This window comes from Pelophylax lessonae (genome assembly GCF_965119305.1).
Source record: "Pelophylax lessonae genome assembly, chromosome: 1".
Lineage (NCBI taxonomy): Eukaryota > Metazoa > Chordata > Amphibia > Anura > Ranidae > Pelophylax > Pelophylax lessonae.
In genome coordinates, this window is record NC_138768.1 from 858070382 (window position 1) to 858094914 (window position 24533).

Genomic DNA, 24533 nt, shown 5'->3' on the forward strand with positions numbered 1-24533 from the left:
CAAATTGAGCGGTGTCAGCCACTGATCTGCCTTTGAACACAAAGCTGAAAAGAGTGCAGGACCAGTGTGGCTCTTGGCTTCCAGGTACAACAGACGCAGCACAGCATGGCAACATCTCACCTGGCATGTGAAATAGGTTCTGGGGATCTTGGGCGGCGCAGCGGAAGAGACGGTAGCAGCGGAAAGGAGGAGTCAGCCAAGGAGGAGAGGGAGGATGGAGTAGGAGGAGGAGAAGAAGAGGCAGGCCTGCATGCAATCCGTGGCAGTAAAACCAAATCTACACGGGTGCCACGGGCTAAATGCTTGACAGCCGTCAGAAGGTTCACCCAGTGGGCAGTAAAAGTTATATACCTTCCCTGCCCATGTTTGCTAGACCATGTGTCTGTGGTCAGATGTATCTTGGCACCGACACTGTGTGCCAGAGATACATTCTCTTGCCGCTGAACATGGCCATACAGCTCTGGAATGCCCTTCTGTGAGAAATATTTCCTTCCTGGGACCTTCCATTGTGGTGTTCCAATGGCCACAAATTTACAAAAGGCCTCCGAGTCCACCAGTTGATATGGCAGTAGTTGGCGGGCTATCAGTTCTGATAAGCCAGCAGTCAACCGTTGGGCAAGAGGGTTATCCGGCATCATCATTTTTTTACGCACCAACATTTGGGCCACGGAAGCCTGCCTTTTTCCAGAACAACGTGAGGACGGCATGATGGAAGGTGGAGTGGAGGACAATTGTGAGGAGAGAGGAGAAAGAGAAGAGGCTGGACGGTGAGAGTCTGGAGTGTGACTTTGTGGGTTCTGACGGTGTTGCTCCCACTGGGCTCGGTGATGGGAGTCCAGGTGCCTTCTTAAGGCATCGTCCCTAGGTGAGTGTTGGGCTTACCGCGAATTATGCGTTGACTGCAAAGGCTACAGATGGCAACACTATTGTCAGCAGCGGACACATTAAAAAAAGCCCACACTGCGGAGCCATGTGCCAGCATCCTGGGAGCGCCAGATGTGACTGTACATGGTTGATGGCTCACTCCTGATACATTAACAGTCTGCTTTGTCCCTCCTGTGCAATGTAAGTTCCGCCTGCTTCTTCTCCCTATCTGCTGGTCCATCTCTCCCTCTGAACTCCCCTCCTCTTCCTCTCTTGTGGGCACTCACGTAAAGTCCATTGACATGTCATCATCGACATCACCTTTCCCACCACTAACATTTGAGATCTCGGAGTAGGCAGCAACAGCGGGGACCAACCTCCTTGAGCTGATCTGGGTACTGTCGTCAGACTGCTGCATGGCGGCTGTTGCAACCTCCTCTTCCTGATCCGATGCCAAGAATGGCTGCGCATCGCAAATGTCTTGTGATGGATCGGAAAATAATTCCAGTGACTCAAGCGGAGGGTATATGGTGGTGGTGGTGGTGTTGGTGGTGGTGCCTTTGGGGGTGCACACAGCAGAGAGTGAAGAGAGTGCAGATAGAGAGGATGAGGACGGTGCAGAGGAGGAAGGCTGAGTGAGCCACTCAACCAAGTCTGGTGCATCCTTTGATGTAAACGAACGCACCTTCTGAAACTTCACACTTTGGCTCCGGCCTACTGCTCCTGCCTTACCCCTAACACCCCTGCGTAAGGGCCTGCCTCTTCCTCTGCCTGTCATTTTTTAAATTACCCTGTGACAAAAGTCTCTAGAGAAGCGCAGTATATGTGGAAGAAGGTATATAACAGCCCGCTTCATTCTGTGGTTTTGGGTGGCCACTGGTCTATCACACCAGTTATACAAAAAATTGGCCAGTAAGTTTGGCAGTGTGTGTAGCAGAGTTAACGCAGCAAAAGAGGCAATATTTTTGCAGGACACAAATACACTTATAAAAGTATACTGTTAGATAACACCCCGATTCAATCTGTGGTATTTACTATTAGGGGGGCACTGGTCTATCACACCAGTTCTACAAAAAATTGGCCAGTAACTGTTGTCACTGTGAGTAGCACAGTTAATGCAGCAAAAGAGGCAATATTTTTGCAGGACACAAATACACTTATAAAAATATACTGTTAGATAACACCCCACTTCAATCTGTGGTAATGGGGGGCCACTGGTCTATCACTCAAGTTCTACAAAAAATTGTCCAGTAACTGTTGTCACTGTGTGTGCCTAGAAGCTGTGCATGGATGACACGCCTGCACCGGAAGTGACGAGCAGGGCCGGTGCAGGGCATTCTGGGACTCCGACGTCACCGAAGAGGACACCGAAGAGGATGCTCCGGCTTCTGCTGCCCACACCTGAGATGGCAGCGCTAGACAAGACATTTTCAAGGTAAGTATTTCTTCTAAAAGATAGGTGAAACAGGGGACAGTTCAGAGGCTATTGTTGCTTAAATGCACTAGCCCTGACTGTCCCGGGGGTATTTTTATCTAAAAAAAAAAAAATTTCAGGGTGGAACTCTGCTTTAACGGGACTTAAAAAGTACAAAATTTGAAAGGCTGAAAACGGACAAAGAAGAGCACAGTGTCTCCCAGACCTAAGCTAAACCTTTCGATCAGAGGATCGTTGCTTGAGGGTAGGATAGAGTTCAAGAGACAGGTTAAGAGAATGAGCAAGTAAGTTATACAGTTTAACTATTGTAGGACATTGTGGTTCTTGAAGGATTAGAGAAAAGTTACTACAAGTTTATGGGAGGATCGGAAGGTGGGAGAGGATCATCCCTTCCACATTGGAGGGAGTGTAATGGTAAAAATTCCTCTCCAGGTAGAGTCTGTTGGGATGAGTGGTACTGTATATCTTTAGAGACATGTTAGCGCAGATTTGGAAGAGAGAGAAAAGGATGGGAACCCTATATATAGAAGAGGGATTAATCTACAGCCATGAGATCAAAACATATGGAGAGGTGTATCTTTCTTCCCTCATGTTAGGAAAGCTGTTCTTGCTAAAGGAGCTGTCTCCCATCCTCCGAGCCTCCTCACTACAACCGGGTTAAGTGATAAATGACAGCAATCAGCATTTCATTACTATTCATTTGACATCAAAGATAGAATGGCAATGGTTAAGAGCAGTGCTGTATCTTGGCCTAGGCCAACAAGGCCCAGGCCTAGGGCAGCACTTTGCAGGGGAGCAGCAAAAAAGCCTCCTCCTGGCTCCCGCATGAAAATAGTCCTTGCCCACCTGCGCTACACTTTTAGTATAGTGCCAGTCCTATGGAGCAAATTGGGCCGGAGGGCAGGGTCCAGGAGGCAAGATAGTCTGGCACCCCCATAAAGCAGTCACACTGCTACCTGCCGGTATGATAATACCGGCCGGTGAGGACATTCGGACAGACCGCAGGCTGCCAACTGTATCTAATACAACTGGCCCGATGGTTGCCAATGCTAATAAGTGTGGCACTGCAGCCTAATGCTCTGCCTACACTCCTCTGCCCCAGGTATGGCAGGCATCATGTCAATAATATAATATCATTTCTTTAAACATCCTTGTCCTTGAGCGAGGATATTGCATCGTATACAATTAAGACTTTTAATTGTATATGATGGCAATAATATTTTGGACCTGCTCACCTCATATGTATTATCGCAATATGTCACTAGATTAGTAAGATTACTCCTACCTTATAAGATATTTGGACTTTGTGTTTGCTACCACTGATTATTTCACTTATTTATATAATGACTCTGGACTTTTCATTATACAAATAAGTGAAATAATCCTATAATTACAATCAGTGGTAGCAAACACAAGTCCAAATATCTTAAAAGAAAGGAGTAATCTTACTAATCCCATGACATAAGGCTGTACTAATGGTCACTGATAAGGCTGCAGTAATGGCCACTAATGAGGTGGCACTGATGAGGCAGCACTGATATGCTGCACTGATGGGCTCTAATATGCTGCTCTGATGGCCACTAATGAGGTGGCAATGGTAGGTACTAATAAACTGCACTGATGGCCACTAATGAGGCTGCACTGATAAGGCACCACTGATTTGCTGTACTGATGGGCACAAGGCGGCACTGATAAGCTTCACTGATGGGGCAGCACTGATATGCTGCCCTGATGGGCACTGATATGTTGCACTGATAAGCACTAATAGGTTCTATTCTATTCTAATTATTTGTGTCTGTTGGATGTCTGCCTCGTGGCGCGCCGAGGCTTCTTCAAGATCATCCATTCTCATGCCCATATCCTGGATGTCTTGCCATAGGTCTGCTATTGCTGCAGCTAGAGTTTCGTTGATATCTAATGCCACCGATCGTAGAGCACCTAGGTTCAGTGGATGATCATTAGGTAATTCTGTGACAGCATCCAGATTTCTGCTTGAGGAGCCAGGGCAGGATGCCTGTTCACCACATGGCATGGCCGGGGCTTGAGCCGGCTACTTGTGTGACTGAGCCCTGAAAAGCTCCGGAATGCTGTGAATAGGTTGTGATCCCTGATCCCTGTGAGAGTGGGATCAGGATTGGGATGCATTTCCTGAAGTTTTCCACATGATAATGAATCTGATTACCTCCTGTAGGCAGATGGCTGGACTCGGTGGGGTAGAGCGAGGGAATCAGATAGCCATCACTACTTGGCACCAAGCCACGCCCCCACCACTGCTTTCTACTGGCTCATACTCACTATCTGTGTCTGACGGAGAGAGTTCCCTGCTACTCTTGTCCGACGTACTCTGGAGCATATGGAATGCCTCTTCGCTGCTAAAAAATGTATAAGCCATGTGGATAGATGTGCGTAGATGATTACTGAGACAGTTGTGTCAGATGTGTGGGAGATGTTGATCACTGGGATGTGGTAGATGTTCACTGGGACAGATGTGGCATGTCATGGACAGATGTGACAGATGTTTATCACTGGGATGTGGCAGATGTTCACTGGGACAGATGTGGCAGATCATGGACAGATGTGGCAGATGTTCACTGGGACAGATGTGGCAGATGTTCACTGGGACAGATGTGGCAGATCACGGACAGATGTAGTAGATCACAGACAGATGTGGCAGATGATTACAGACATATGGGGCAGATGATTACAGACAGATGTGGCAGATGTTCACGGACAGATGTGGCAGATGATGTGTGCCAGATGATTATGGACAGATGTGGCAGATGATCATGGACAGATGTGGCAGATGATCACAGACATATGTGGCAGATGATTACAGATAGGTGTGCCTAGATGTTTACGGATAGATGTGCCAGATTATCAGGGACAGATGTGCCAGATGATCAGGGATAGATGTGGTAGATTATCACGGAAGATGTGGCAGATGAACATGGACAGATGTGGCAGATGATCATGAACAGGTGTGGCAGATGATCATGTACAAATGTGGCAGATGATCACGGACAGATGTGCCAGATGTTCACTGAGATTATTTTACTGGGACAGATGTGTGATAGGTGTTTTTCACTGTGTTGGGGACACTCTGTTGTGGGCACTGTGACAGGACACTGTTTTGGGGACACTAGCTGGGTGATTAGTGTGTAAAAAGCAGTAAAACAGCTCAAAACTCACTGATCCCCAGCTGGTAGCACAGATCTGCTCTCCTTCTCCACACTGACAGGCTCAACCCAAGCCGATCACTGTTACAACAGCTATGTTTACATTATATGACGGCTGTGATTGGACACAGCTGTCATGTGATCAGGAGGGCCAATCACAGAGCCCTCCTGCCGAGCACTGCTGTGCTCTGTCTGGGGAACACAAGCACACCGGCATCGTGCAGCTGCATGGGCACGCGGCCGCGCGATCTCGCTCCTTCTGAAGGACATTCGGGAATTTCCACTCAGAAGGAGGAAGCACCCTCCCGGCCCTATATGTGCAGTGGCCAGGTGGGAGGAGGTTAAATAACTGCCAGTGAAAAAATACTCAACTACTCACAATGAGTTAAACCACAATGTGCATATCGCATAAACCCAAAAAGTATTCCTCCATGTGCAATGTGCCCAATCAATTCACTCCATGCACCTTACCAAACTTCCAAAGTGTCATGTGTTTATCAATCACTTCTGAGTATTGTTCTTTCCACTTGATTCCATTGCCATTTGTTCAATGTTCCCAAAAAAACAAAAACAATAATATAGAGTAATAGTGCTTTAACCACTTGCCAACCGCTCGAGTTGAGGGTACTGCGGCAAAGCAGCTCGTTATCATCCAGCGACGTAGACACAGCGGGAGTCGGGCCAGGGGAGGAGAGGCAGTGATCACCATCGAGTGAGGAAATCCGCCCACTTGTGTAAACAAAGCGGGTGGATCTCCTATGTGACAGGCAGGGACAGATTACAGGATTCAGCATAGCTGAACCTGCGATCTGTGTCTGTGTCACACAATCCCCTCCCCCCACACACGTCAGTAAGCATGAGGCATACATTTAACCCCTTGATCACCAATAAAGTTAACCCCTTCCCTGCCAGTGTCATTATTACAGTAACAGTGCATATTTATAGCACTGATTACTGTAGTAATGTCACTAGTACCCCCAAAAGTGTCAAAAATGTCAGTTAGGGGTCCGATCTGTCCGCCACAATGTCGCAGTCCCGAAAAAAAATCGCAGATCGCCGCCATTACTAGTAAATAAAATAAACAATAAAAATGACAAATCTTTCCTGTATTTAGTAAACGCCATAACTTTTGCGCAAACCAAACAAAATACGCTTATTGTGATTTTTTTCACCAAAAATATGTAGCAGAAAACAAATTGGCCTAAAATGTTAAAAAATTTTGATTTTTAATTTTTTTTGGGAATGTTATATATCAGAATGTAAAAAATATTGTGGGTTTTTTTTTCAAAATTGTCGCTCTTTTTTAAAATTTTAAAATTGCACAGGTGATAAAATACCACCAAAAGAAAGCTATATTTGTGGGGAAAAATAGGACATAAATTTAATTTGGGTACAGCGTCGCATGACCGCACATTTGTCCGTTAAAATAACGCAATGCCGAATCGCAAAATATAGCCTGGTCAGGAATGGGGTAAAATCTTCCGGTCTTAAATCGGTTAAAAATACGCTCATTGAGGATTTTGTTGTCAAAGACATGTAGCTAAATACATTTTGGCCTAAATATATGACAACAATTGAATATATTGGATATTTTTTAACTGTCAAAGTAGAAAATGTCAATTTTTTCGCAAAATGTTCGCTCTTTTTTTATTAATATCGCAAAAAATGAAAAGCGCAGAGGTGATCAAATACCACCAAAAGAAAGCTCTGTTTGTGGGAAAAAAGGACATAAATTTAGTTTGGGTAGGGCAATGCATGACTGCGCAATTGTCAGTTAAAGTCGCGCAGTGCCAAGTTGCAAAAAGTGGCCTGGACGCAAAGCAGGAAAATCCTCCGGTGGTAAAGTGGTTAAATATCACTCGCTTGTGTTTTAAAATCACTTCAAACATGCAACACCGTGTTTGTCTCTTGATCCCTCTGGTGTGTGCACCAAGTCAGGATGCCCAGCAAGAAATCACTTCATGAACCTTACCAAACACCTATGTTTGTAAAGCCCTTCACTCTCCCCTTCAAAAAGTCCCCAATCTTCCCCTCCAACACTGGTCTAGTGCAGTCATTTTCCATAAAAACAACTATTTATTAAGTCCCAAATGTGCTTCCAAACAATCTATAGTAAAATGTGTATTCAAACTACTTGCAAGATGGCCACCGTAGCATTTTCGGTGTGCATGATGATGTCACTTTCGATGTCTGATGTCACTTCTGACACGTTTTGTCCAATAGACTTCTTCCAAGGATCAGGTTCTATAGTTGATTTCCTTCAGCTGAGGGAGGTAGATTGTACCCAGCTTCTGGGATCTCTGCAGAAGGTGTAGCTCTAGTGCACTGATATCCAATATTATTATACCTTGCTGATCATGCTTTTTTACTGTGAGCTCTAGATTTCAGATTTTTTGTCAGGGTTTACCTAAGATCTCAAAATTATTTTAAGGGTTCCTCAAGGGTAAAAAGATTAGGAAGGCTGCATTAACCAATCTGTGTTTCTTTTTTCTTAATCTACAGACAGTGAAAACTACATTAAATGTCCCGATGATGAATGGCCCAATAAAAAGAAGGATTGGTGTGTTCCAAAAGTCGTGGAATTTATTTCCTTCACTGATGATACAATTGTTGTAGTATTTTCAGTTGTCTCAATCCTCTGTTGCCTTATTACTGGCCTAATATTGATTATTTTTGTACATTACTTAGGACACTCCCATTGTTAAAGCTAATAACCGAAACCTGAGCTATCTGCTCCTGGTTTCCATCATGCTGAGCTTCCTCTATGTCTTCTTGTTCCTCGGACGTCCAGTAGCTGTAACTTGCATGCTGCATGTAACCTCTTTTGGTATCATCTTCTCAGTTGCTGTCTCTTCTCTGCTTGCCAAAAGTATCATGGTGTGTATTTTTAAGGCCACCAAACCTGGGAGTTCTTGGAGAAAATGGATGGGAGCCAAATTGCCCAATTCTATAACATTTGTTTGTTCAATAATTAAATTACCAATCAATGTCAATTGGTTGTCTATTTCTCCTCCCTTTTAGGATCGGGACACTCACTCTTATCAGGGAAAGATCATCATTCAGTGTAATGAGGGTTCAGTTATTGGCTTCTACTTTGTCCTGGGATGTATGGGGCTTCTGGCAGCTGTGAATTTCATTATAGCTTTTTTAGCCAGGACATTACCGGACAATTTCAATGAAGCCAAGTACATCACCTTCAGCATGCTGGTGTTCTGCAGTGTCTGGATTGCCATGATCCCGGCCTATCTGAGCACTAAAGGGAAAGACACAGTGGCTGCGGAGATCTTTGCCATATGGGCATCAAGTACTGGACTTCTTGGCTGCATATTCTTTCCAAAATGTTACATACTTTTGTTTAGACCTGATCTCAATACAAAAATAGGCTTGTTTGGAAACAGAACAAAATAATTTTCCCATGTATGCATACTGGACCATATATGTTAAAACAAATTGGGAAAAAAATAAACTGTAATATAGATTAACTTTTATGAGCCCTTTTTATTTGCTTTTATACCTTTTATAAGTTTGCTGTGTACATGGACATGATTTCTAAACAATGTTGCATGTAAGTTATATGCAGTTATAGTAGTCACATTAGGCTTTGATTGATATATATAAAATTTGTTTCTAATCATTCTGTCCAATGTGAATTTGTGCTAGTTAAATATGTTTACTGCATGTGGTTATAGTGTATGTGTAAACATATATACAGTATTTCTAAAAGTGAGTACACCCCTCATATTTTTGTAAATATCTTATTCTATCTTTTCACGTAACAACACTGAAGAAATTACACTTTGCTACAATGTAAAGTAGTGAGTGTACAGCTTGTATAACAGTGTACATTTGCTGTCCCCTCAAAATAACTCAACACACAGCCACAGATGTCTAAACCCCTGGCAACAAAAGTGCGAACACCCCTAAGTGAAAATGTCCAAATTTGGACCCAATTAGCCATTTTCCCTCCCCGATGTCATGTGACTCGTTAGTGTTACAAGGTCTCAGGTATAAATGGGGAGCAGGTGTATTAAATTTGGTGTTATCACTCTCACTTTCTAATACTGGTCACTGGAAGTTCAACATGGCACCTCATGGCAAAGAACTCTGAGGATCTGAAAAACATAATTGTTGCTCTACATAAAGATGGCCTAGGCTATAAGAAGATTGCCAAGTCCCTGAAACTGAGCTGCAGCACCGTGGCCAAGACCAGCGCTACTATGCAGTCTGTCAACCATTCTGACAAAACTCGTTCGTACTTAGCAGGGCAAGTATCATAGGTATCATGTTGGCATAGGTATCCTTATATAATGGCAGGTTGTTATTTATCAACTGTTTCCAAAAAGTGGATGAATACAGAGGGGTGTGATCTGAGTCTCACATCAAAGTGGTGTGCCTCCATCCCAAAATGCATACAAAAAACAGAAACCACCGAAGTGGCCAGGATTGCCCAGGGGGACTTTAGATGAGGCACCACACTTATGTAAGTAAAGGCAAAGTAAAAATACATCTTGTGCAATAAAGGATTTTAATATACAGAGAGCAAAATATCCATAAACATATAAGACTGATCCAAATAAAGCAATGATAGGTTGCCAATCTGAACATACACATGACAGTCATAAAAACAATGCATCTTAGTATACTCTACACATTTCACAAAATAGTATTTGCTTCTTCAGGAATGGATGCATGTCATACGTCTAAAAAATAAAATAGTAACATAAGTATTGTGTATACATTATTTAGTATTCTGTAAATATATAGACTATATCAATATCAGGGGTATAAAGTCCACTATTGGACAAAAAACTAACAAAGCTCTATACTCACCGGATCAGTCAACTCAAAAACAAATACTGGACAGTGCCGTCAGCCGGGAAGTCTGATCCGGGAGCCGTGGGGGGGACCATCAGGCAAAGGGAAAATGGGGGACATAGAGCCAGGACACGTCCGGAAAATGTGGGGAAAAAACTCCCGTAGATTGCCCACATATCCAGCACTCTGGAGAATGAGAGTGGTTCTTTTAGAAAGTCTAGAGGGAGTGAAGTAGGCTCTATGTACAAAATACTATGTTAAATTGTATGAGTCTGTCACTGAGGGAAACCAGGGTACAGAATGGTAAATCCCAAATATCTTCACAGTCCTAACTATCCAATTGCGGGGCGTCCCTGTGCCGCCGAGCCCTGAGAGATCCCAAGTCAGGCAAAAAAACAAACGAAGTATAAAAAGAAAAAAAAAATTACTTAACAAAAAACTGAAGTGTGAATATGGAAATAGTTTGTCAAAAAATGGGACTAGCTATTATTTAGAAAGCAATTGATGTCTCACTCTATGTTAAGGACATGGGGCAAATAGGTTTGCAGGTCGAATATCCACCTGGTCTCAAGCCTGGACACCTCCTGTTTTTTTTTTCCTTTTGATGATTCATCTGACTTATTGTGAACATTTGATATTCCTTTTTGACCACTAGATGGCAATATAGGTAATCTTATATGCTGATACTTTTCAGTAGTATGCTTTATACTGGTTCTTTATCATTTTTCATTTTAATTTTTGTGTCAGTTCCCTTTTTCTGTGTAGTTAACAGCCTGAAGGGATCAATGTTGCATTTATATACTTCCTTCTGGTATCAGACGTTCAGAATTATTTGTATTTGCATTTTATTATGGCACTGATTCTGGTGCCATAATATACATGGAGGGGCGTGGTTCTGCAGATGACACTCTCCCCTTTGAATTATATTTGATCTAGTTAGTGGGGTGGGGCTGCTGGGTGGCACCCTCCTGCTGTTGGATATGTGTAGGGGCGGAGTTATGCAGATGACGCTCTACCCTTTCATAGTTGCCAACATTTGAAAAAAATTTCCAGGGACAATTTGCAGCGCAGCTATCAATTACTTACCACACCCACTTCCCTAAAACTCCGCCCACTCCACATAATTAATCTCCGCCTACTTATCAGATTATAGGGTCTACTTCATAAAGAGAGAATTACAGGAAATTGAAAAGGGAATTGAAAACTTGAGGCCAAAGTAGCAGAGTTGGAATAATTCTCCCATTCAGCTGCACTACTTCTCATCACAATTCCCTGCAATTCTAAAGTGTGAAATGTGCTCAGGTGTGACCATACAAAAAATGTAATATGGAAATATAAATAACAGGGACAATGTAAATTACCCGGGACAGGCTCCTATTTGCCGGGATTGTCCCGGGAAAAACGGGACAGTTGGCAGGTATTCCCTTTGAATTATGTCTGATCTAGTTAGTGGGCTATTGCTCTGTCCCTGGCCCCTCCAGCAACCCCTGTTGGGTGGTGCGCGGCATGAGGTTGCTGGGCGATGCCTTCGGACTGATTGACATGAACTTTTCCAGCATTTAAAAGGCATGCCTGTGTTAAGGTAGCCACACCTCTGATGATGGCTGATTGGCCAAAACTAGTCAGGTGGCTACGCTAACACAGACATGCTGGAAGACTCTGAATATTTGTCCATACCATGTTCATTTTTATTGCACTCTTGTGAGTATAATTTTAAATACATTTGGTATATGATTGAAATGTACTGCACCATGGGATCCTCTTTTATTTCATTATGGCTGCGACTGGAGTAGAGGTTTGGTGGACAGAGATCTAACATCCATCCGGTGGGATTCGTGTTGTGCTGCTTTTCTGGATACTGGGAGGATCAGCCATCTTGAGCCCTGTGCATTGCTTATCTCCTATCTGGTAAGGAGACTACAAGAGCACAGTGAGGTGCCATGTGTTTATCTGCTCTTTGGTGGTGGCAGAATTTGATTTATCTGGGAAAAGCCTCTAGGCAACAGTTACCAACTGGAGGCTAAGAAATATTTGTGGCAATCAGGAAACAGTAAACCCTCTTGAGAGGAAGGGGGCATGAACCTCCCTGGCAGTATTCGGGGTGGAATTTCAGGGCCATTAGCGGTAACCCCGAGCCACACTTGGGGTACCGCCAGGGAGAAGTCACTGGATCCTGGAAGAGATTACTTACTTGTCCCCAGGATCCTGCAATGTATTCCGGCAGTGTACGGTGGCCGGATCTTCCGTCTGATGCTGTGTGCCCCCGGCTTCCGTTCCCTGCGAGCATTGCATCGCAGGGGGGTGGAACCGGCGGCAAATTCAAAAAGTAAAACACACAAACACACAGATATATTGTTGTAATCCTATTGGATTACATTACTAAATAAAATAAATTGACCTTAGTTTGCCCCCCAGTGCCCTTGCCTGCAGTTTTACTGTACTTTATATCTATCTATATATATATATATATATATATATATATATATAATATAATATATGCATACATATATATATATATATATATATATATATATATATATATATATATATATATATATATATATATATATACTTTAACCACTCTACTACCGCTCACGGTAATACTACTGCGGCAGAGTGGCTCGTTCCCGTCCAGTCACGTAGTATTAACGTGACTGGACTCCTCCCCTTCTGGGCGGCGCTTGCGCGCCGCCGGAGGCTCGCTCCCGCTGTTTTCATTCACAGCGGGAGTCGGGCCAGGGGAGGAGCAGCGGCGATCGCCGCTGCTCTTACCCGATCGTCGGGGATCGAGTCTGGAGATCCGCCCGCTGTGTGTAAACACAGCGGGCGGATCTCCATAGTGACAGGGAGTGACAGATCGGACTGTTCAGCATAGCTGGACATCCGATCTGTCCATGAATCACATAGTCACCTCCCCCCCTACACGTCAGTAAGCACCAGGCATACATTAACCCCTCCCTCTCCAATAAAATTAACCCCTTCCCTGCCAGTGTCATTTTTACAGTAACAGTGCATATATATAGCACTGATTACTGCAGTAATGTCACTGGTACCCCCAAAAGTGTCAAAAATGTCAGTCAGGGGTCCGGTCTGTCCGCCGCAATGTCGCAGTCCCGCAAAAAAAATCGCAGATCGCCGCCATTACGCGTTAAAAAAAAAACACCAAAAATGACAGAAATCTTTCCCTTTGTTAGTAAACGCAATAACTTTTGCGCAAACCAATCAAAATACGCTTATTGCGATTTTTTTTACCAAACATATGTAGCATAAAACAAATTGGCCAAAAACTTTTAAAAAAATTGGTTTTTACATCTTTTTTGGGGGGAATTTCATATAAAAAAATGTGAAAAATATTGTTATTTTTTCAAAATAAACGCTCTTTTTTTGTTTATAGCGCAAAAAGTAAAAATCGCACAGGTGATCAAATACCACCAAAAGAAAGCTCTGTTTGTGGGAGAAAAAGGACGTAAATTTCGTTTGGGTACGGCGTCGCACGACCGCGCAATTGTCAGTTGAAGTCGCACAGCGCCGAATCGCAAAAAGTGGCCTGGACGGAAGACAGCAAAATCCTCCGGTTGTAAAGTGGTTAACTTATTTATATATTTGTAGTTATTTATTATATTATAATTTATGATTTTGTGTTTCAAACTTTATCACATCTGGGATGTCTACTAGAGTCTGAGACTGAGATCCCCATAGTAATGCATAGAAGAGTTGGTACAGGCAATTAAAAAAGGATTTTGGGATCCAAGTAGGGTATTGACAAAATAGATATGTACATTTTGGCAAACATTTCATTTTGATTAAGTTTATCCATCCCAGTAGCGACATTGGCAGTGATTCCCATGCCCTCAGCCTGGTGTCATTGAGTATAGGGTTAAGGTTAAGAGAAAGAATATCCAAAGCCTTACAGGAGATCTGCACTCCCAGGTATTTGAACTCCTCCACCCACTGTAACGGGGTAGGTCTGGTGGGGCCAAAGTTTGGGCCTCTGGGTCAATAGGAAACAGCTAGGACTTAGTCCAATTCACCTTGAGTACCGTAAGCGTGGATTAGGAAATAAACACCCGGAGCTCACCTTGCAGTGAGGGGCCTGCATCATTCAGGAACAAAAGAACCTACCCGGAGGTCTCTAATCTCAGATTAAATGTGAAGGGCCTCAACCACGAGCTCTATTGCTGTAGAAAACAGGGCTGGAGAGAGTGGGCCTCTCCCTGGCGAGTACCTCTGTGAAGCTTGAAAGAAGCTGAACCCACCCCCCCCCCCCCCCCAACCTAACCGAGGCTGTGGGGCATTTATATAGTACGTGTAACCAAATTAATAAAAAGTAACGTGAACTCAGTTCTCCTGAGCACTTTCCACAGGGAAGGCCATTTAACTGTGTCAAAGGCCTTTGCTATGTCTAGGGAGGCCACCACCCTAGAACCCTGGTTGGAGTGCTGGGCATGTATTTTAATGAGTAATCTTCGGAGATTTTTTGCTTTGTGGGCCATAAATCCAGTTTGGTCCAGATCAATGAGGGTTGGTAGTATGCTCTGCAAGCATAACGTGAGAAGTTTGGTCAAGATTTTAAAATTGTTAATGAGTAGTGCAATGGGCATATACAAGGCACAAGATCCAGGGTCTTTGAGGGGTTTATAAATGAGCACTATATGTGCGTGACTCATCTAGGTAGGGAGGGTTCCTTCTGCTAAACATTATGTGAACAGTGAAGCCAGAATGGGGGTTAGAGGGTCACTATGGGCCTTGAAGAATTAAATAGGTAGACCGTCTGGGCCTTGAACCTGCCCTGCAGTAAAAGATTGCAATGCTGCAGCGACCTTTTGGGGGGTAATGAGGCTTACCAAGCCGAAGCGGTCATCATCCAAAAGCCAGCCGCGAGTCACCTGGTCCAAGAGAGGAGAAAACGTTTGAGGGCTAAAATCAGAGGGGAGCATAGATGTATACTGTAGAGTGCACTATAGTACTGGTGGAACACTCCCAAAATGTCCTCCCTAGCGGAGGTCTTTTGCCCAGTGGGGAGCTGTATTTAATAAATAGTAGTGATGGGGCGGTCATGCTGGGCCAGCAATGTCAATAGGTGGCTGTTTTTGTACCCTTGTTCAAAGAAAGACTGCCTGGAACGATATTGTGCAAGTCATGTAAGTTCGGCCATATATAGGTGGAGCCCTCGGTGGGTGGCCTGCAGATAAATAAAGTTGTTGTTATTAGGTTCTGAATTATAGGTCGGTCACCGATTTGTTCCAGGAATCTAGTATTAGCATCAAGATCGCTACGGACCGCAGTGATGGAAGAGATGTATTGCCCCCTGGTATATGCCTTAAAGGCATCCCAAATGTCTGGAGAGGATGACCCCATATCAATAGCCCAATATTCAGATAATCGGGGTGGTATACTTTTGTCCAGCTTGGGATAGGAAACCCAATGAGGAGCAAGGTGCCATAAAGACACATTGTGGAAGGCTGTGGTGCGCAGAAACATCTCCATGAGCATATGATCTGAGAGACCACTGTGTAAGTAGGAGGCCTCAAATACGTCAGCCAGTAGGGAAGTATTAGTGAAAGCCAAGTTGATATGACAGGAGGTTTGGTAGGAGGTGTGTGACGAGAGCAATCTCGCCACTGGGCATTGGAGAAGCCTGGTTGCTCGCCTCCTGCAATGTGACTATGGACCCTCTCATCAGCCCATGCTAAACATAAACCCCATGGCGATTTGACTGTGTTTGTGGCATCTGAGCGCTGTTTGGATATGTTGAGCGCTCAGATCCAGGCTATCTGGGGATGGGTTGAATGTGGGGGTTCTGTTCAGTAGACTGGGAGTTATGCATTTTTGTGTCTTTTTGTGTTTCTTTAACCATGTGGCTAATGGAGTCTTGCCTCTATCCTGGAAGCTAAACCTAATTATATTTTCCATTGTCTCCAGGATAGAGGTCTCTGTGAAAACTAGTTTAGGCAGAGGAGACGGACTGTCTGAGGTGGCTCTCCATTCACCTATTGTCGGGTGTGCTAATGAACTTGCCTGCTGTCTGCTAAGAGATGTATTGACACTCAGAGTAATGTGTATTGAGGGCTTGTTAGGGAACCATTGTTCTGTGTCTGGCTATTGTGTACATTGTTTGCCCTCTGGGGGCTTCTGTCTCCTTGCACATGGCAGTCCTTCTGGTCAAGCTATCTGACCAATCACTGCTGACTCATTTTCAAGCCCTCATTTGCATGGCTGGAGAGGACCTTATGGGGAACTGCAGGTACTGTGCAATTGACCAATGGGAAAGTGGTTGTTGGGGGAAGGATGTTCCAAATTCTGTATAAAAGTGTGCTGTGTTCTTCCAATAAATGTTGTTCCTGTTTTACCCACAACTCTGAGCTTTGTCTCGTTTTTAGGGGGGGATTTATCATCTGCGGCTAGAGATTGTTTCCTGCTAATGTAAGCCACTTGGTTACGGTGGCTATTTGGCGGAACGACCACATTCGGGTAATTCGTACATGCTGCAAAGGTGGTACATCCACTAAACGGTGGTTTCATTCCTTTTTACGTTGAGGTTCGTAACAATTGGTGGCAAGCGGCGGGATCGTTCCCACAGCCAGAAGGACAGCTACAGGAGACACCATTCCGTGGATTTACAAGTTGGGGGCAACGCATGTCTCAGTACAGCAACCCTTAAAGCAACAGGATGGAACCAGCAGTGGAGTACAGATATTCTCTGAAAGAATATGACCGTATGGTGTGGTTACGGCTGAGCTTCTTCGGACCCAATCCACTGGAGAGATCCAATCGGTTCGTGAGGAACTCAGTGTTCATGTCTCTGCTAGACAGGGCAGAGAGAGAGGGCCAGCTAGCACGTTGGGAGGAACTCCAGCGGCAGGTACAGTTAAGGGAAGAGGAGAACCTAGTCTCCATTCCCCAGCGGCAGCCTGATTTATTGGGAATTGGGAGCCCAGTCTCCATTCTCCAGCGGCAGGCTGAGTTGCAGGGGGCAGAGACAGTCGGTCCTGTCGCCCAGCAGCAGATTGATTTGTTGGGAATTGGGAGCCCAGTCTCCATCCCACAGCAGCAGAGTGTCCTGCAGGAAACAGAGAGCCTAGTCTCCTTTCCCCAGCAACAGGACACTGTATTGGGAGCAGAGACAGTCGGTCTCCCTCCCCAGGGGCTGGAAGTATATTTGGGAGAGGAGCTTGTTACCCCCTCTCCCCATGGACAGTTTGATTTGTTGGGAATTGGGAGCCCAGTCTCCATCCCACAGCAGCCGAGTGAAGTGCAGGGAATTGGGAGCCCAGTCTCCATTCCCCAGCGGCAGGCTGAGTTACAGGGGGCAGACACAGTTGGTCCTGTCCCACAGCAGCAGATGGATTCATTGGGAATTGGGAGCCCAGTCTCCATTCCACAGCGGCAGAGTATTTTATTGGGAGCCCAGTCTCAATCCCACAGCGGCAGAATATTTCATTGGGAATTGGGAGCCCAGTCTCCATCCCACAGCAACAGGGCTGTTTAGCCAAAGGGGAGACAGTCGGTCTTCCCCCACAGCAGCATGGTGGGTTATCTAAAGGGGAGACAGTCGGTCTCTCCCTACCGCAGTATGGTGGTGTATCTAAAGGGGAGACAGTCGATCTCCCCCTCCAACAACCAGGCTCCAACCAGGCTACTTCCGTGGTAGCGCTTGCAACAGGGCAGAGTACCGCTGGTCTCTGCCCACTCAGCAACCCACCAAGGCAGTCTACCAGTCCCCCACACAGCCAAGGTGAGGCACCTGGGCATGGACAAATTTCTCTTCTACCCAGGTGTAGTAACCAGTTATTTTGGGTGGCCTGTACTGCTGTTTCTGTTTTGTGGGTGGGCTGCTGGACTAACAAGGGCACTGACCAGCAGAAGGTCAGATACCCTGTTAGTCTGTTTGGAAAAGGGGAGAAATGTGACGAGACCAATCTCGCCACTGGGCATTGGAGAAGCCTGGTTGCTCGCCTTCTGCAATGTGACTATGGACCCTCTCATCAGCCCATGCTAAACGTAAACCCCATGGCAATTTGACTGCGTTTGTGGCATCTGAGCGCTGTTTGGATATGTTGAGCGCTCAGATCCAGGCTATCTGGGGAATGTGGGGGTTCTGTTCTGTTCAGTAGACTGGGAGTTATGCATTTTTGTGTCTTTATGTGTTTCTTTAACCATGTGGCTAATGGAGTCTTGCCTCTATCCTGGAAGCTAAACCTAATTATATTTTCCATTGTCTCCAGGATAGAGGTCTCTGTGAAAACTAGTTTTAGGCAAAGGAGACAGACTGTCTGAGGTGGCTCTCCATTCACCTATTGTCGGGTGTGCTAATGAACTTGCCTGCTGTCTGCTAAGAGATGTATTGACACTCAGAGTAATGTGTATTGAGGGATTGTTAGGGAACCATTGTTCTGTGTCTGGCTATTGTGTACATTGATTGCCCCCTGGGGACTTCTGTCTCCTTGCACATGGCAGTCCTTCTGGTCAAGCTATCTGACCAATCACTGCTGACTCATTTTCAAGCCCTCGTTTGCATGGCTGGAGAGGACCTTATGGGGAACTGCAGGTACTGTGCAATTGACCAATGGGAAAGCGGTTGTTGGGGGAACGATGTTCAAAATTCTGTATAAAAGTGTGCTGTGTTCTTCCAATAAATATTGTTCCTGTTTTACCCTCAACCCGGAGCTTTGTCTCGTTTTTAGGGGGGGATTTATCATCTGCGGCTAGAGATTGTTTCCTGCTAATGTAAGCCACTTGGTTACGGTGGCTATTTGGCGGAACGACCACATTCGGGTAATTCGTACATGCTGCAAAGGTGGTACATCCACTAAACGGCGGTTTCATTCCTTTTTACGATGAGGTTCGTAGCAAGGTGGAGAAACAGGAGTAGGAACGGGAAGTTGGGATGCTCCCACCTCCAAACCCCCGTGATCACAGGGGCTTGAGCCCATGCACAGAGATCACTGAAGGCATGCTTAGGGGGACGAAGGTCTATCTAGATCGAGGGAAAGAATGGTGTTAAAGTCACCTATCAGCAGTAATTTGACTGGGCAATAGGGGGTAATAGGGGGAAATCCTCTTCAGAATGGCATCATGAGAAAAAGGGGGAGGGAGTTATACCGCCACAGTAATGTATCATTGACCACACTAAGAAAACAAAGCAACAACATACTTTCCATGGGGGGATCGCCTCCACTACACACAGTAAGGATTTGTTAATTAGTATTGACACCCCTCTGGCATAATTTGAATATGTGGCATGACATGCCTTTTGAACCCAAGGCTTTTTCAATGCCAGGATTTTGTGTGTACAAGCACAGCGTTGCAGTACATTGCAGGCGGGCAGTCTGGAAGTGCTTGAAATAGCATTAGTTCTCCCAGGTACAATTGCAAACAGTTAGGGCTTTATATGGTCCAGTGTTGACAAAACAGTTACACCAAACAGGTGCTAATGATTAACAAGGTAATATTTGGGTTACAATACAATCATTAAATGAAACAGAATCAGCTGTGTAGGAGGAATGAAATAGGTTGAGTAAAAAGCCATGCTCTACTAACAATTTGACAAGAAAAGAGGAACTTTATTTGATTAATAAAAGTGGAAACATCTTCCCTTTTTCTTCTGATGAGACATATGGTAGTCAGCAACCATCTGCTCGTGATCATAATTTTGCTCAAAGTGATCAGACAGTAGTGATGGGTGAGCGGTTCGGCCCGAGCATGAGTTTGGGCCAAACATTGGCTGTTCGTCCATTATTATCGGGGCGTTCAACCATTTGTTCGGCCTGCAAAACGACCAGAATGCACTGCGCTGCCGCACAGTGCATTGGAAGCCCTAATTGACTGAAGCAATCAAAGCTTTGCCCAATCAGGGCCCATAGCACTATCAGAGGCCCACGACTGGACACCGTTATGGTGACTCTATCCAATTATGGCTCATTGCTCTCTGTCCGGTTGCAGTAAGGGATTTGTAAGCGCAAGGCCGAATATTTAGATAAACAATAAAAATAATGTTTTCTTCATTTATCAAATTCTCTAAAAAAAATAGTTGTTTTAGAAAGAATGTATTTCTCTTTTTTAGCTCTTTTACACTTCAAACAAAGAAATCTTTGGGGGCAAGACAGAATGTTTAAGAAAATTATTTAACTGTAGCACTACCCCCGAAGGAGCTACTGGAATTTGCCCAGGTTCTTTTCTCAGTAGATTGCCCCGCAGCCAGGCACACACTCGCAGTCACTCTTCTTCTCAATAACCAGTTTAGGGATGTTCTTTTTGTTGCGTTTTTTATTTATGGAGATCTGGTGTATGGTTGAGGGAGCTGAGTGAGATACTCCAAACGAGAACCATATACAGGTTGAAGACAATAAACTCCTTGCTGTAAAGCTAAAGTAGAAGTCCTTGCTATAGAAAACTGTGGAATTGGTTTGTAGTAGAAGCGTACTTAAAGAGTCATTGTAATCATTTGATGAAGATTTTTCTTTTGTTCGTTCACTTTGCAAATGTAAAATTGATAAATAGAAGCCAGTAAAATATAAATATTTAAAAGCATTTGTACTTGGCATTATTTTTTCTCAGCTGGCTAAAACGTCTGCACAGTATTGTACATAGTAAAATGTTGAAAGTAAGATACCACTTTAATAATTGGAAAACTTTGCATATTTTGAATAAAGGTATCATTTGGCCTTGGGTGTTGGTGGTGCCGAAGCCAAAAACTTTGTTGGAAGCTAGCATAATCAAGATTCTGGAATAGGATAGGCAGCATAGGCAGCCTTCAAGGGATCCCAGATCCCTAGCAAATTCAACCAGCTACATTAGCATCAGGGGCTTGATAGCTGCTGTTGATCCAGGACTGATTTATTTTGATAAATGTCAGCCAGTCAATTGAGTCTGTGGACAGACACACTCTTTCATCCATCACAAAACCTCCAGCAGCACTGAATTTTCCATTCAGGAAAGCACGCTGGAAGCAGGACAGGCCAGTAGCTTAATTGCATATTGAGAAAGTTCTGGCCAATGGACCCAGTAACCCAGTGGATGCTCAGTTGGAAAGGTCTCCAAGTCTTCTCTTGCCCTTAGATAATCCTGCAACATATGATGCAGACACTGCCGATGGTGGCCTAAACCTAACAGCCTTGGGTACTGAGGACTAAAGAATTATTTAAAGAAAGGCATCAGTCAGCCGGCTGCCTTCCCCACCACTCTTCCTTTGACAGAACAAAGCCTCAGAAACACATTGTCCAGGAAATGGTAACCTCCCAGTGTCTAAAAAGGTGTTACACAATTTTTTCTTTAAGGCGTCCTCAAGATGTTTCATCCTCTGCCAAAGCAGGATGAGCTCTGCAACTTTACCCTTGTAACGTGGATCAAGAAGGCTTGCTAACCACTAATGATCCCTCTCCTTGATACCACGAATCCTCGGGTCCTTTCGCAGGCTTTGCAAAATTAGGGAGCTCATGCAGCCTACGTTTGAGGAGGCGTGAGATTCTGAGTCCTCTGGGTCACTAAGGATGACATTATCAGGAACTATATCTCCATGCTGCCACAATCCTCCTCCTTCTCCTCTTCCCCCTGTGTGTTTTGCGGCCTGACTGGAATGGTATCTGCAAAAAGGGGGCCTTGAGAGGAAAGCAAGTCCTTTGTTCCTCCCGCTGTTCTGCCTCAAGTGCTCATGATTCCATGAAGCGTGTGCTCAAGCAGGCAGACTAGAGGGGTAGTGTTATTGATGCCTACATTGTCGCGGCTCACCAACCTTGTAGCCACCTCAAATGGTGACAGGACAATGCATGCATCCTTTATCAGCAGCAAAAGTAAGCAAAGCTCCCCTGAGCCTGTCCTTGTGCCATACTCAAACAGGTATTCATTGATGGCCCTCTGCTGCGCATGCAGCCGCTGCAGCATTGCCAGTGTTGAAAAGCAGGAATAAAACCCACTCTGTTAAAAAAATATACAACTGGTGCAGGCTGCCAATAATAAGAAACAGTAAATCAGTGCTTCAATAAACATATCAAAAGTGTAAAGTGCAGCGCCTTAAAATAAATCACATAGGTGTACAATTGAAAGTCCAAAATTAAAGCAATCAAAAAAAGTCCAATCAAAAAATGTGCAAACTCATGACACCAAAAAGTGATGTGTATCTTCTCAAAAGTGAAAGAAAAAATCAGGTGCGCTAAATTCACATGTGTCACACGTCAGGAAATGGGAGTGACACTATAATGAGTGTCCGCCCAATCCCTGTGATGTGTACCTGGGTTGATGTGCACTGAGAGGGTATGTAGTGATTATCATATACCCTGGTGCTTACAAATTAAAAGTGATGGATGAAGTAATAGTACATCAATGTGGTCATATCAACATAATCAAATGGTGCTCACAAATCATTCAAAAGAAAATGTCCAATACTCCAGTGCTGACCACCTAAGTGTAGATATATAAACTTCTAAGGGGTGCAAAAAGTCCCAAATATTCCCACACAAATGTTGTGATAAAATCCACAGGGTGTATTCTGCTGAATCTGTGAGGGTGCAATTGGTTCCACCACCTCTATAAGGATTAGCCTCTTACCGTAGGGAAAAGAGGTCAAGGGCGGATAGTCGACCCAGTGGTGTCCTAGGGGTTCCCGGGGGTCACCGTGGAGTGTGCAGATAAAATTGGCCTCTTACCAGATCACTCTGTGTATGGGCAAGTTGTCTCACTACTTCCTCGGTAATATATCCCAATCCAGGTCCTCTGCACTTCTGGGAGTTCTCTCTACTATCACGGATGGAGGCTTCCACTTGTGGCTCATAAAAATAAATCAGACCATAGTGCAGTACCTTGGGTGTTTTATTAAACAAGAGTAAAATGCACTTACATTTAGAAGGTCCGTTTCAGAATCACAAAAACCAGATCCAATAATAGAGAGGCCGTGGCCGCCTGCAGTGCGGTCCCGGCAACTAGCGATGACGATGCGGCGCTCCTCTCTGACGCGTTTCCACCCAATAGTCGTCTACGGAGATAGGAGTCGACTATTGAGTGGAAACGCGTCAGGGAGGAGCGCCGCATCGTCATCGCTAGTTGCCGGGACCGCACTGCAGGCGGCCACGGCCTCTCTATTATTGGATCTGGTTTTTGTACGGACCTTCTAAATGTAAGTGCATTTTACTCTTGTTTAATAAAACACCCAAGGTACTGCACTATGGTCTGATTTATTTTTATGAGCCACAAGTGGAAGCCTCCATCCGTGATAGTAGAGAGAACTCCCAGAAGTGCAGAGGACCGGGATTGGGATATATTACCAAGGAAGTAGTGAGACAACTTGCCCATACACAGAGTGATCTGGTAAGAGGCCAATTTTATCTGCACACTCCACGGTGACCCCCGGGAACCCCTAGGACACCACTGGGTCGACTATCCGCCCTTGACCTCTTTTCCCTATGGTAAGAGGCTAATCCTTATAGAGGTGGTGGAACCAATTGCACCCTCACAGATTCAGCAGAATACACCCTGTGGATTTTATCACAACATTTGTGTGGGAATATTTGGGACTTTTTGCACCCCTTAGAAGTTTATATATCTACACTTAGGTGGTCAGCACTGGAGTATTGGACATTTTCTTTTGAATGATTTGTGAGCACCATTTGATTATGTTGATATCACCACATTGATGTACTATTACTTCATCCATCACTTTTAATTTGTAAGCACCAGGGTATATGATAATCACTACATACCCTCTCAGTGCACATCAACCCAGGTACACATCACAGGGATTGGGCGGACACTCATTATAGTGTCACTCCCATTTCCTGACGTGTGACACATGTGAATTTAGCGCACCTGATTTTTTCTTTCATTTCGTATCACCTATTGGTTCTAAGGTAGCAGCTTATTCACCTATTTAATCCAGCGCACTTTTATTCTTTATACATATCTTCTCAAAAGTGCTTCAGTGATCTCCCATCACCAAAGAATCAATTGCAAACTCACCAAAATGAGTTACTGCCACTACAGCAATATGATCGCCTTGGTCGGCATGCTGCCTACGCATGGATCTATGGAGCATAGGGATTCCCAGGATGTCTCCTCTGGAGCCTCCACCACTAAATAAGTAAAGTTCACCAGAAGAAGATTCCAATAGTGTAGTATATTTATTGTAAAAGGGTAAATGAACAGAGTAACAGACAGTAAATCTTATCACTCACATCTAAAAGCCGCTGTCGACCCAGAATCTAATATCGGCATGACGTCAGTACCAAAAGGGGGCGGAAAGTTTGGCGCTGATG